The sequence below is a fragment of the Oncorhynchus nerka genome, unplaced genomic scaffold, assembly GCF_034236695.1.
Source record: "Oncorhynchus nerka isolate Pitt River unplaced genomic scaffold, Oner_Uvic_2.0 unplaced_scaffold_705, whole genome shotgun sequence".
NCBI classification, from domain to species: Eukaryota; Metazoa; Chordata; class Actinopteri; order Salmoniformes; family Salmonidae; genus Oncorhynchus; species Oncorhynchus nerka.
Window position 1 is genome coordinate 131,912 of NW_027040470.1, and position 12,945 is coordinate 144,856.

Genomic DNA, 12,945 nt, shown 5'->3' on the forward strand with positions numbered 1-12,945 from the left:
ACGACACAGAGTTATACATGGAATAAACAAACATACAGTCAATAATACAGTAGAACAAGTCTATATACAGTGTGTGCAAATGAGGTAAGATAAGGGAGGTGAGGCCATAAATCTCCCCTGCACAATGACACGGTCCTGTTGGGATGATTAGGGAGGTAAGGCCATAAATCTCCCCTGCACAATGACACGGTCCTGTTGGGATGAGTAGGGAGGTAAGGCCATAAATCTCCCCTGCTCAATGACACGGCCCTGTTAGGATGAGTAGGGAGGTAAGGCCATAAATCTCCCCTGCTCAATGACACGGCCCTGTTAGGATGAGTAGGGAGGTAAGGCCATAAATCTCCCCTGCACAATGACACGGTCCTGTTGGGATGATTAGGGAGGTAAGGCCATAAATCTCCCCCGCACAATGACACGGTCCTGTTGTGATGAGTAGGGAGGTAAGGCCATAAATCTCCCCTGCACAATGACACGGTCCTGTTGGGATGAGTAGGGAGGTAAGGCCATAAATCTCCCCTGCTCAATGACACGGCCCTGTTAGGATGAGTAGGGAGGTAAGGCCATAAATCTCCCCTGCACAATGACACGGTCCTGTTGGGATGATTAGGGAGGTAAGGCCATAAATCTCCCCTGCACAATGACACGGTCCTGTTAGGATGATTAGGGAGGTGAGGCCATAAATCTCCCCTGCTCAATGACACGGTCCTGTTGGGATGATTAGGGAGGTAAGGCCATAAATCTCCCCTGCACAATGACACGGTCCTGTTGGGATGAGTAGGGAGGTAAGGCCATAAATCTCCCCTGCTCAATGACACGGTCCTGTTGGGATGATTAGGGAGGTGAGGCCATAAATCTCCCCTGCTCAATGACACGGTCCTGTTGGGATGATTAGGGAGGTAAGGCCATAAATCTCCCCTGCTCAATGACACGGTCCTGTTAGGATGATTAGGAGGTGAGGCCATAAATCTCCCCTGCTCAATGACACGGTCCTGTTGGGATGAGTAGGGAGGTGAGGCCATAAATCTCCCCTGCTCAATGACACGGTCCTGTTGGGATGATTAGGGAGGTAAGGCCATAAATCTCCCCTGCTCAATGACACGGTCCTGTTAGGATGATTAGGGAGGTGAGGCCATAAATCTCCCCTGCTCAATGACACGGTCCTGTTGGGATGAGTAGGGAGGTGAGGCCATAAATCTCCCCTGCTCAATGACACGGTCCTGTTGGGATGATTAGGGAGGTAAGGCCATAAATCTCCCCTGCACAATGACACGGTCCTGTTGGGATGATTAGGGAGGTAAGGCCATAAATCTCCCCTGCACAATGACACGGTCCTGTTGGGATGATTAGGGAGGTAAGGCCATAAATCTCCCCTGCACAATGACACGGTCCTGTTGTGATGAGTAGGGAGGTAAGGCCATAAATCTCCCCTGCACAATGACACGGTCCTGTTGTGATGAGTAGGGAGGTAAGGCCATAAATCTCCCCTGCTCAATGACACGGTCCTGTTTGGATACGCTAGTTCAGGCTCAACTATGTTCTTGATGTGATTGGCCTGACTGAAACATGGCTTAAGCCTGATGAATTTACTGTGTTAAATGAGGCCTCACCTCCTGGCTACACTAGTCACCATATCCCCCGTGCATCCCGCAAAGGCGGAGGTGTTGCTAACATTTACGATAGCAAATTTCAATTTACAAAAAAAAAAAAAAAGACGTTTTCGTCTTTTGAGCTTCTAGTCATGAAATCTATGCAGCTCAACTCAATCACTTTTTATAGCTACTGTTTACAGGCCTCCTGGGCCATATACAGCGTTCCTCACTGAGTTCCCTGAATTCCTATCGGACCTTGTAGTCATTGCAGATAATATTCTAATCTTTGGTGACTTTAATATTCACATGGAAAAGTCCACAGACCCACTCCAAAAGGCTTTCGGAGCCATCATCGACTCAGTGGGTTTTGTCCAACATGTCTCTGGACCTACTCACTGTCACAGTCATACTCTGGACCTAGTTTTGTCCCATGGAATAAATGTTGTGGATCTTAATGTTTTTCCTCATAATCCTGGACTATCGGACCACCATTACACCGTTTGCAATTGCAACAAATAATCTGCTCAGACCCCAACCAAGGAACATCAAAAGTCGTGCTATAAATTCACAGACAACACAAAGATTCCTTGATGCCCTTCCAGACTCCCTCTGCCTACCCAAGGACGCCAGAGGACAAAAATCAGTTTACCACCTAACTGAGGATCTCAATTTAACCTTGCGCAATACCCTAGATGCAGTTACACCCCTAAAAACTAAAAACATTTCTCATAAGAAACTAGCTCCCTGGTACACAGAAAATACCCGAGCTCTGAAGCAAGCTTCCAGAAAATTGGAACGGAAATGGCGCCACACCAAACTGGAAGTCTTCCGACTAGCTTGGAAGGACGGTACCGTGCAGTACCGAAGAGCCCTTACTGCTGCTCGATCATCCTATTTTTCTAACTTAATTGAGGAAAATAAGAACAATCCGAAATTCCTTTTTGATACTGTCGCAAAGCTAACTAAAAAGCAGCATTCCCCAAGAGAGGATGACTTTCACTTTAGCGGTGATAAATTCATGAACTTCTTTGAGGAAAAGATTATGATTATTAGAAAGCAAATTACGGACTCCTCTTTAAACCTGCGTATTCCTCCAAACCTCAGTTGTCCTGAGTCTGCACAACTCTGCCAGGACCTAGGATCAAGAGAGACGCTCAAGTCTTTTAGTACTATATCTCTTGACACAATGATGAAAATAATCATGGCCTCTAAACCTTCAAGCTGCATACTGGACCCTATTCCAACTAAACTACTGAAAGAGCTGCTTCCTGTGCTTGGCCCTCCTATGTTGAACATAATAAACGGCTCTCTATCCACTGGATGTGTACCAAACTCACTAAAAGTGGCAGTAATAAAGCCTCTCTTGAAAAAGCCAAACCTTGACCCAGAAAATATAAAAAACTATCGGCCTATATCGAATCTTCCATTCCTCTCAAAAATTTTAGAGAAGGCTGTTGCGCAGCAACTCACTGCCTTCCTGAAGACAAACAATGTATACGAAATGCTTCAGTCTGGTTTTAGACCCCATCATAGCACTGAGACGGCACTTGTGAAGGTGGTAAATGACATTTTAATGGCATCGGACCGAGGCTCTGCATCTGTCCTCGTGCTCCTAGACCTTAGTGCTGCTTTTGATACCATCGATCACCACATTCTTTTGGAGAGATTGGAAACCCAAATTGGTCTACACGGACATGTTTTGGCCTGGTTTAGATCTTATCTGTCAGAAAGATATCAGTTAGTCTCTGTGAATGGTTTGTCCTCTGACAAATCAACTGTAAATTTCGGTGTTCCTCAAGGTTCCGTTTTAGGACCACTATTGTTTTCACTATATATTTTACCTGTTGGGGATGTTATTCGAAAACATAATGTTAACTTTCACTGCTATGCGGATGACACACAGCTGTACATTTCAATGAAACATGGTGAAGCCCCAAAATTGCCCTCGCTAGAAGCATGTGTTTCAGACATAAGGAAGTGGATGGCTGCAAACTTTCTACTATTAAACTCGGACACAACAGAGATGCTTGTTCTAGGTCCCAAGAAACAAAGAGTTCTTCTGTTGAATCTGACAATTAATCTTAATGGTTGTACAGTCGTCTCAAATAAAACTGTGAAGGACCTCGGCGTTACTCTGGACCCTGATCTCTCTTTTGAAGAACATATCAAGACCATTTCGAGGACAGCTTTTTTCCATCTACGTAACATTGCAAAAATCAGAAACTTTCTGTCCAAAAATGATGCAGAAAAATGAATCCATGCTTTTGTCACTTCTAGGTTAAACTACTGCAATGCTCTACTTTCCGGCTACCCGGATAAAGCACTAAATAAACTTCAGTTAGTGCTAAATACGGCTGCTAGAATCCTGACTAGAACCAAAAAATTTGATCATATTACTCCAGTGCTAGCCTCTCTACACTGGCTTCCTGTCAAAGCAAGGGCTGATTTCAAGGTTTTACTGCTAACCTACAAAGCATTACATGGGCTTGCTCCTACCTATCTCTCTGATTTGGTCCTGCCGTACATACCTACACGTACGCTACGGTCACAAGACGCAGGCCTCCTAATTGTCCCTAGAATTTCTAAGCAAACAGCTGGAGGCAGGGCTTTCTCCTATAGAGCTCCATTTTTATGGAACGGTCTGCCTACCCATGTCAGAGACGCAAACTCGGTCTCAACCTTTAAGTCTTTACTGAAGACTCATCTCTTCAGTGGGTCATATGATTGAGTGTAGTCTGGCCCAGGTGTGGGAAGGTGAACGGAAAGGCTCTGGAGCAACGAACCGCCCTTGCTGTCTCTGCCTGGCCGGTTCCCCTCTTTCCACTGGGATTCTCTGCCTCTAACCCTATTACAGGGGCTGAGTCACTGGCTTACTGGGGCTCTCTCATGCCGTCCCTGGAGGGGGTGCGTCACCTGAGTGGGTTGATTCACTGTTGTGGTCATCCTGTCTGGGTTGGCGCCCCCCCCCTCCCCTTGGGTTGTGCCGTGGCGGAGATCTTTGTGGGCTATACCATCTCAGGATGGTAAGTTGGTGGTTGAAGATATCCCTCTAGTGGTGTGGGGGCTGTGCTTTGGCAAAGTGGGTGGGGTTATATTCTTCCTGTTTGGCCCTGTCCGGGGGTGTCCTCGGATGGGGCCACAGTGTCTCCTGACCCCTCCTGTCTCAGCCTCCAGTATTTATGCTGCAGTAGTTTATGTGTCGGGGGGCTGGGGTCAGTTTGTTATATCTGGAGTACTTCTCCTGTCCTATTCGGTGTCCTGTGTGAATCTAAGTGTGCGTTCTCTAATTCTCTCCTTCTCTCTTTCTTTCTCTCTCTCGGAGGACCTGAGCCCTAGGACCGTGCCCCAGGACTACCTGACATGATGACTCCTTGCTGTCCCCAGTCCACCTGACTGTGCTGCTGCTCCAGTTTCAACTGTTCTGCCTTATTATTATTTGACCATGCTGGTCATTTATGAACATTTGAACATCTTGGCCATGTTCTGTTATAATCTCCACCCAGCCAGAAGAGGACTGGTCACCCCACATAGCCTGGATCCTCTCTAGGTTTCTTCCTAGGTTTTGGCCTTTCTAGGGAGTTTTTCCTAGCCACCGTGCTTCTACACCTGCATTGCTTGCTGTTTGGGGTTTTAGGCTGGGTTTCTGTACAGCACTTTGAGATATTAGCTGATGTACGAAGGGCTATATAAATAAATTTGATTTGATTTGATTTGAACTACTGTAGAACTCCATTTGTATCAGGTTGTATTGTATGACTCCATGTGTCCATGTGTCCTAGAGTCTACTGTATGACTCCATATGTCCTAGGGTCGACTGTAGGTCTCCATGTGTCCATGTGTCCTAGGGTCTACTGTAGGTCTCCATGTCTCCATGTGTCCTAGGGTCTACTGTAGGTCTCCATGTGTCCTAGGGTCTACTGTAGGTCTCCATGTGTCCTAGGGTCTACTGTAGGTCTCCATGTGTCCATGTGTCCTAGAGTCTACTGTATGACTCCCTGTGTCCTAGGGTCTACTGTAGGTCTCCATGTCTCCTAGGGTCTACTGTAGGTCTCCATGTGTCCTAGGGTCTACTGTAGGTCTCCATGTGTCCTAGGGTCTACTGTAGGTCTCCATGTGTCCTCGGGTCTACTGTAGGTGTCCATGTGTCCTAGGGTCTACTGAAGGTCTCCATGTCTCCATGTGTCCTGGGGTCTACTGTAGGTCTCCATGTGTCCTAGGGTCTACTGTAGGTCTCCATGTGTCCTAGGGTCTACTGTAGGTCTCCATGTGTCCATGTGTCCTAGGGTCTACTGTAGGTCTCTATGTGTCCTAGGGTCTACTGTAGGTCTCCATGTGTCCTAGGGTCTACTGTAGGTCTCCATGTGTCCTAGGGTCTACTGTAGGTCTCCATGTGTCCTAGGGTCTACTGTAGGTCTCCATGTGTCCATGTGTCCTAGGGTCTACTGTAGGTCTCCATGTGTCCTAGGGTCTACTGTAGGTCTCCATGTGTCCTAGGGTCTACTGTGGGTCTCCATGTGTCCCAGGGTCTACTGTAGGTCTCCATGTGTGCTAGGGTCTACTGTAGATCTCCATGTGTCCTAGGGTCTACTGTAGGTCTCTAAGTGTCCTAGGGTATACTGTAGGTCTCCATGTGTCCTAGGGTCTACTGTAGGTCTCCATGTGTCCTAGGGTCTACTGTAGGTCTCCATGTGTCCTAGGGTCTACTGTAGGTCTCCATATGTCCTAGGGTCTACTGTAGGTCTCCATGTGTCCTAGGGTCTACTGTAGGTCTCACTGTGTCCTAGGGTCTACTGTAGGTCACCATGTGTCCTATGGTCTACTGTAGGTCTCCATGTGTCCATGTGTCCTAGGGTATACTGTAGGTCTCCATGTGTCCATGTGTCCTAGGGTCTACTGTAGATCTCCATGTGTCCTAGGGTCTACTGTAGGTCTCCATGTGTCCTAGGGTCTACTGTAGGTCTCCATGTGTCCTAGGGTCTACTGTAGGTCTCCATGTGTCCCAGGGTCTACTGTAGGTCTCCATGTGTCCTAGAGTCTACTGTAGGTCTCCATGTGTCCTAGGGTCTACTGTAGGTCTCCATGTGTCCTAGGGTCTACTGTAGGTCTCCATGTGTCCTAGGGTCTACTGTAGGTCTCCATGTGTCCTAGGGTCTACTGTAGGTCTCCATGTGTCCTAGGGTCTACTGTAGGTCTCCATGTGTCCTCGGGTCTACTGTAGGTGTCCATGTGTCCTAGGGTCTACTGAAGGTCTCCATGTCTCCATGTGTCCTGGGGTCTACTGTAGGTCTCCATGTGTCCTAGGGTCTACTGTAGGTCTCCATGTGTCCTAGGGTCTACTGTAGGTCTCCATGTGTCCATGTGTCCTAGGGTCTAATGTAGGTCTCCATGTGTCCTAGGGTCTACTGTAGATCTCCATGTGTCAGTGTGTTCTAGGGTCTACTGTAGGTCTCCATGTGTCCTAGGGTCTACTGTAGGTCTCCATGTGTCCATGTGTCCTAGGGTCTACTGTAGGTCTCTATGTGTCCTAGGGTCTACTGTAGGTCTCCATGTGTCCTAGGGTCTACTGTAGGTCTCCATGTGTCCTAGGGTCTACTGTAGGTCTCCATATGTCGTAGGGTCTACTGTAGGTCTCCATGTGTCCATGTGTCCTAGGGTCTACTGTAGGTCTCCATGTGTCCTAGAGTCTACTGTAGGTCTCCATGTGTCCTAGGGTCTACTGTGGGTCTCCATGTGTCCCAGGGTCTACTGTAGGTCTCCATGTGTCCTAGGGTCTACTGTAGGTCTCCATGTGTCCTAGGGTCTACTGTAGGTATCCATGTGTCCTAGGGTCTACTGTAGGTCTCCATGTGTCCTAGGGTCTACTGTAGGTCTCCATGTGTCCTAGGGTCTACTGTAGGTCTCACTGTGTCCTAGGGTCTACTGTAGGTCACCATGTGTCCTAGGGTCTACTGTAGGTCTCCATGTGTCCATGTGTCCTAGGGTATACTGTAGGTCTCCATGTGTCCATGTGTCCTAGGGTCTACTGTAGGTCTCCATGTGTCCTAGGGTCTACTGTAGGTCTCCATGTGTCCTAGGGTCTACTGTAGGTCTCCATGTGTCCCAGGGTCTACTGTAGGTCTCCATGTGTCCTAGAGTCTACTGTAGGTCTCCATGTGTCCTAGGGTCTACTGTAGGTCTCCATGTGTCCTAGGGTCTACTGTAGGTCTCCATGTGTCCTAGGGTCTACTGTAGGTCTCCATGTGTCCTAGGGTCTACTGTAGGTCTCCATGTGTCCTAGGGTCTACTGCAGGTCTCCATGTGTCCTAGGGTCTACTGTAGGTCTCCGTGTGTCCTAGGGTCTACTGTAGAACTCCATTTGTATCAGTTTGTATTGTATGACTCCATGTGTCCATGTGTCCTAGGGTCTACTGTAGGTCTCCATGTGTTCTAGGGTCTACTGTAGGTCTCCATGTGTCCTAGGGTCTACTGTAGGTCTCCATGTGTCCTAGGGTCTACTGTAGGTCTCCATGTGTCCATGTGTCTACTGTAGGTCTCCATGTGTCCCAGGGTCTACTGTAGGTCTCCATGTGTCCTAGGGTCTACTGCAGGTCTCCATGTGTCCTAGGGTCTACTGCAGGTGTCCATGTGTCCTAGGGTCTACTGTAGGTCTCCATGTGTCCTAGGGTCTACTGTAGGTCTCCATGTGTTCTAGGGTCTACTGTAGGTCTCCATGTGTCCTAGGGTCTACTGTATGACTCCATGTTTCCTAGGGTCTACTGTAGGTCTCCATGTGTCCATGTGTCCTAGGGTATACTGTAGGTCTCCATGTGTCCATGTGTCCTAGGGTCTACTGTAGGTCTCCATGTGTCCTAGGGTCTACTGTAGGTCTCCATGTGTCCTAGGGTCTACTGTAGGTCTCCATGTGTCCCAGGGTCTACTGTAGGTCTCCATGTGTCCTAGAGTCTACTGTAGGTCTCCATGTGTCCTAGGGTCTACTGTAGGTCTCCATGTGTCCTAGGGTCTACTGTAGGTCTCCATGTGTCCTAGGGTCTACTGTAGGTCTCCATGTGTCCTAGGGTCTACTGTAGGTCTCCATGTGTCCTAGGGTCTACTGTAGGTCTCCATGTGTCCTAGGGTCTACTGCAGGTCTCCATGTGTCCTAGGGTCTACTGTAGGTCTCCGTGTGTCCTAGGGTCTACTGTAGAACTCCATTTGTATCAGTTTGTATTGTATGACTCCATGTGTCCATGTGTCCTAGGGTCTACTGTAGGTCTCCATGTGTCCTAGGGTCTACTGTAGGTCTACATGTGTCCATGTGTCTACTGTAGGTCTCCATGTGTCCCAGGGTCTACTGTAGGTCTCCATGTGTCCTAGGGTCTACTGCAGGTCTCCATGTGTCCTAGGGTCTACTGCAGGTGTCCATGTGTCCTAGGGTCTACTGTAGGTCTCCATGTGTCCTAGGGTCTACTGTAGGTCTCCATGTGTTCTAGGGTCTACTGTAGGTCTCCATGTGTCCTAGGGTCTACTGTATGACTCCATGTTTCCTAGGGTCTACTGTAGGTCTCCATGTGTCCTAGGGTCTACTGTAGGTCTCCATCTGTTCTAGGGTCTACTGTAGATCTCCATGTGTTCTAGGGTCTACTGTAGGTCTCCATGTGTCCTAGGGTCTACTGTAGGTCTCCATGTGTCCATGTGTCCTAGGGTCTACTGTAGGTCTCCATGTGTTCTAGGGTCTACTGTAGGTCTCCATGTGTCCTAGGGTCTACTGTAGGTCCCTATGTGTCCTAGGGTCTACTGTAGGTCTCCATGTGTCCATGTGTCTACTGTAGGTCTCCATGTGTCCCAGGGTCTACTGTAGGTCTCCATGTGTCCTAGGGTCTACTGCAGGTCTCCATGTGTCCTAGGGTCTACTGCAGGTGTCCATGTGTCCTAGGGTCTACTGTAGGTCTCCATGTGTCCTAGGGTCTACTGTAGGTCTCCATGTGTTCTAGGGTCTACTGTAGGTCTCCATGTGTCCTAGGGTCTACTGTATGACTCCATGTTTCCTAGGGTCTACTGTAGGTCTCCATGTGTCCTAGGGTCTACTGTAGGTCTCCATCTGTTCTAGGGTCTACTGTAGATCTCCATGTGTTCTAGGGTCTACTGTAGGTCTCCATGTGTCCTAGGGTCTACTGTAGGTCTCCATGTGTCCATGTGTCCTAGGGTCTACTGTAGGTCTCCATGTGTCCTAGGGTCTACTGTAGGTCTCCATGTGTCCATGTGTTCTAGGGTCTACTGTAGATCTCCATGTGTCCTAGGGTCTACTGTAGGTCTCCATGTGTCCTAGAGTCTACTGTAGGTCTCCATGTGTCCTAGGGTCTACTGCAGGTGTCCATGTGTCCTAGGGTCTACTGTAGGTCTCCATGTGTCCTAGGGTCTTCTGTAGGTCTCCATGTGTCCTAGGGTCTACTGTAGGTCTCCATGTGTCCTAGGGTCTACTGTAGGTCTCCATGTGTCCTAGGGTCTACTGTAGGTCTCCATGTGTCCTAGGGTCTACTGTAGGTCTCCATGTGTCCCAGGGTCTACTGTAGGTCTCCATGTGTCCTAGGGTCTACTGTAGGTCTCCATGTATCCTAGGGTCTACTGCAGGTCTCCATGTGTCCATGTGTCCTAGGGTCTACTGTAGGTCTCCATGTGTCAGTGTGTCCTATGGTCTACTTTAGGTCTCCATGTGTCAGTGTGTCCTAGGGTCTACTGTAGGTCTCCATGTGTCCTTAGGGTCTACTGTAGGTCTCCATGTGTCCTAGGGTCTACTGTAGGTTTACATGTGTCCTAGGGTCTACTGTAGGTCCCCATGTGTCCTAGGGTCTACTGTAGGTCTCCATGTGTCCTAGGGTCTACTGTAGGTCTCCATGTGTCCTACGGTCTACAGTAGGTCTCCATGTGTCCTAGGGTCTACTGTAGGTCTCCATGTGTCCATGTGTCCTAGGGTCTACTGTATGTCTCCATGTGTCCTAGGGTCTACTGTAGGTCTCCATGTGTCCTAGGGTCTACTGTATGTCTCCATGTGTCCTAGGGTCTACTGTAGGTCTCCATGTGTCCTAGGGTCTACTGTAGGTCTCCATGTGTCCTGGGGTCTACTGTAGGTCTCCATGTGTCCATGTGTCCTAGGGTCTACTGCAGGTCTCCATGTGTCCTAGGGTCTACTGTAGGTCTCCATGTGTCCTAGGGTCTACTGTAGGTCTCCATGTGTCCTAGGGTCTACTGTAGGTATCCATGTGTCCTATGGTCTACTGTAGGTCTCCATGTGTCCATGTGTCCTAGGGTCTCCTGTAGGTCTCCATGTGTTCTAGGGTCTACTGTAGGTCTCCATGTGTCCTACGGTCTACAGTAGGTCTCCAAGTGTCCTAGGGTCTACTGTAGGTCTCCATGTGTCCATGTGTCCTAGGGTCTACTGTAGGTCTCCATGTGTCCTAGGGTCTACTGTAGGTCTCCATGTGTCCATGTGTCCTAGGGTCTCCTGTAGGTCTCCATGTGTCCTAGGGTCTACTGTAGGTCTCCATGTGTCCTAGTGTCTACTGTAGGTCTCCATGTGTCCTAGGGTCTACTGTTGGTCTCCATGGGTCCTAGGGTCTACTGTAGGTCTCCATGTGTCCTAGGGTCTACTGTAGGTCTCCATGTGTCCTAGGGTCTACTGTAGGTCTCCATGTGTTCTAGGGTCTACTGTAGGTCTCCATGTGTCCATGTGTCCTAGGGTCTACTGTAGGTCTCCATGTGTCCATGTGTCCTAGGGTCTACTGTAGATCTCCATGTGTCCTAGGGTCTACTGTAGGTCTCCATGTGTCCTAGGGTCTACTGTAGGTCTCCATGTGTCCATGTGTCCTGGGGTCTACTGTAGGTCTCCATGTGTCCTAGGGTCTACTGTAGATCTCCATGTGTCCTAGGGTCTACTGTAGGTCTCCATGTGTCCATGTGTCCTAGGGTCTACTGTAGGTCTCCATGTGTCCTAGGGTCTACTGTAGGTCTCCATGTGTCCTAGGGTCTACTGTAGGTCTCCATGTGTCCTAGGGTCTACTGTAGATCTCCATGTGTCCTAGGGTCTACTGTAGGTCTCCATGTGTCCTAGGATCTACTGTAGGTCTCCATGTGTCCTAGGGTCTACTGTAGGTCTCCATGTGTCCTAGGGTCTACTGTAGGTATCCATGTGTCCTAGGGTCTACTGTATGACTCCATGTGTCCTAGGGTCTACTGTATGTCTCCATGTGTCCTAGGGTCTACTGTAGGTCTCCATGTGTCCTAGGGTCTACTGTAGGTCTCCATGTGTCCTAGGGTCTACTGTAGGTCTCCATGTGTCCATGTGTCCTAGGGTCTACTGTAGGTCTCCATGTCTCCATGTGTCCTAGGGGTGTACTGTAGGTCTCCATGTGTCCTAGGGTGTACTGTAGGTCTCTATATGTCCTAGGGTCTACTGTAGGTCTCCATGTGTCCTAGGGTCTACTGTAGGTCTCCATGTGTCCTAGGGTCTACTGTATGACTCCATGTGTCCTAGGGTCTACAGTAGATCTCCATGTGTCCTAGGGTCTACTGTAGGTCTCCATGTGTCCATGTGTCCTAGGGTCTACTGTAGGTCTCCATGTGTCCATGTGTCCTAGGGTCTACTGTAGGTCTCCATGTGTCCATGTGTCCTAGGGTCTACTGTAGGTCTCTATATGTCCTAGGGTCTACTGTAGGTCTCCATGTGTCCTAGGGTGTACTGTAGGTCTCTATATGTCCTAGGGTCTACTGTAGGTCTCCATGTGTCCTAGGGTCTACTGTAGGTGTCCATGTGTCCTAGGGTCTACTGTAGGTCTCCATGTGTCCATGTGTCCTAGGGTCTACTGTAGGTCTCCATGTGTCCATGTGTCCTAGGGTCTACTGCAGGTCTCCATGTGTCCTAGGGTCTACTGTAGGTCTCCATGTGTCCTAGGGTCTACTGTAGGTCTCCATGTGTCCTAGGGTCTACTGTAGGTATCCATGTGTCCTATGGTCTACTGTAGGTCTCCATGTGTCCATGTGTCCTAGGGTCTCCTGTAGGTCTCCATGTGTCCTAGGGTCTACTGTATGACTCCATGTGTCCTAGGGTCTACAGTAGATCTCCATGTGTCCTAGGGTCTACTGTAGGTCTCCATGTGTCCATGTGTCCTAGGGTCTACTGTAGGTCTCCATGTGTCCATGTGTCCTAGGGTCTACTGTAGGTCTCCATGTGTCCATGTGTCCTAGGGTCTACTGTAGGTCTCTATATGTCCTAGGGTCTACTGTAGGTCTCCATGTGTCCTAGGGTGTACTGTAGGTCTCTATATGTCCTAGGGTCTACTGTAGGTCTCCATGTGTCCTAGGGTCTACTGTAGTTCTCCATGTG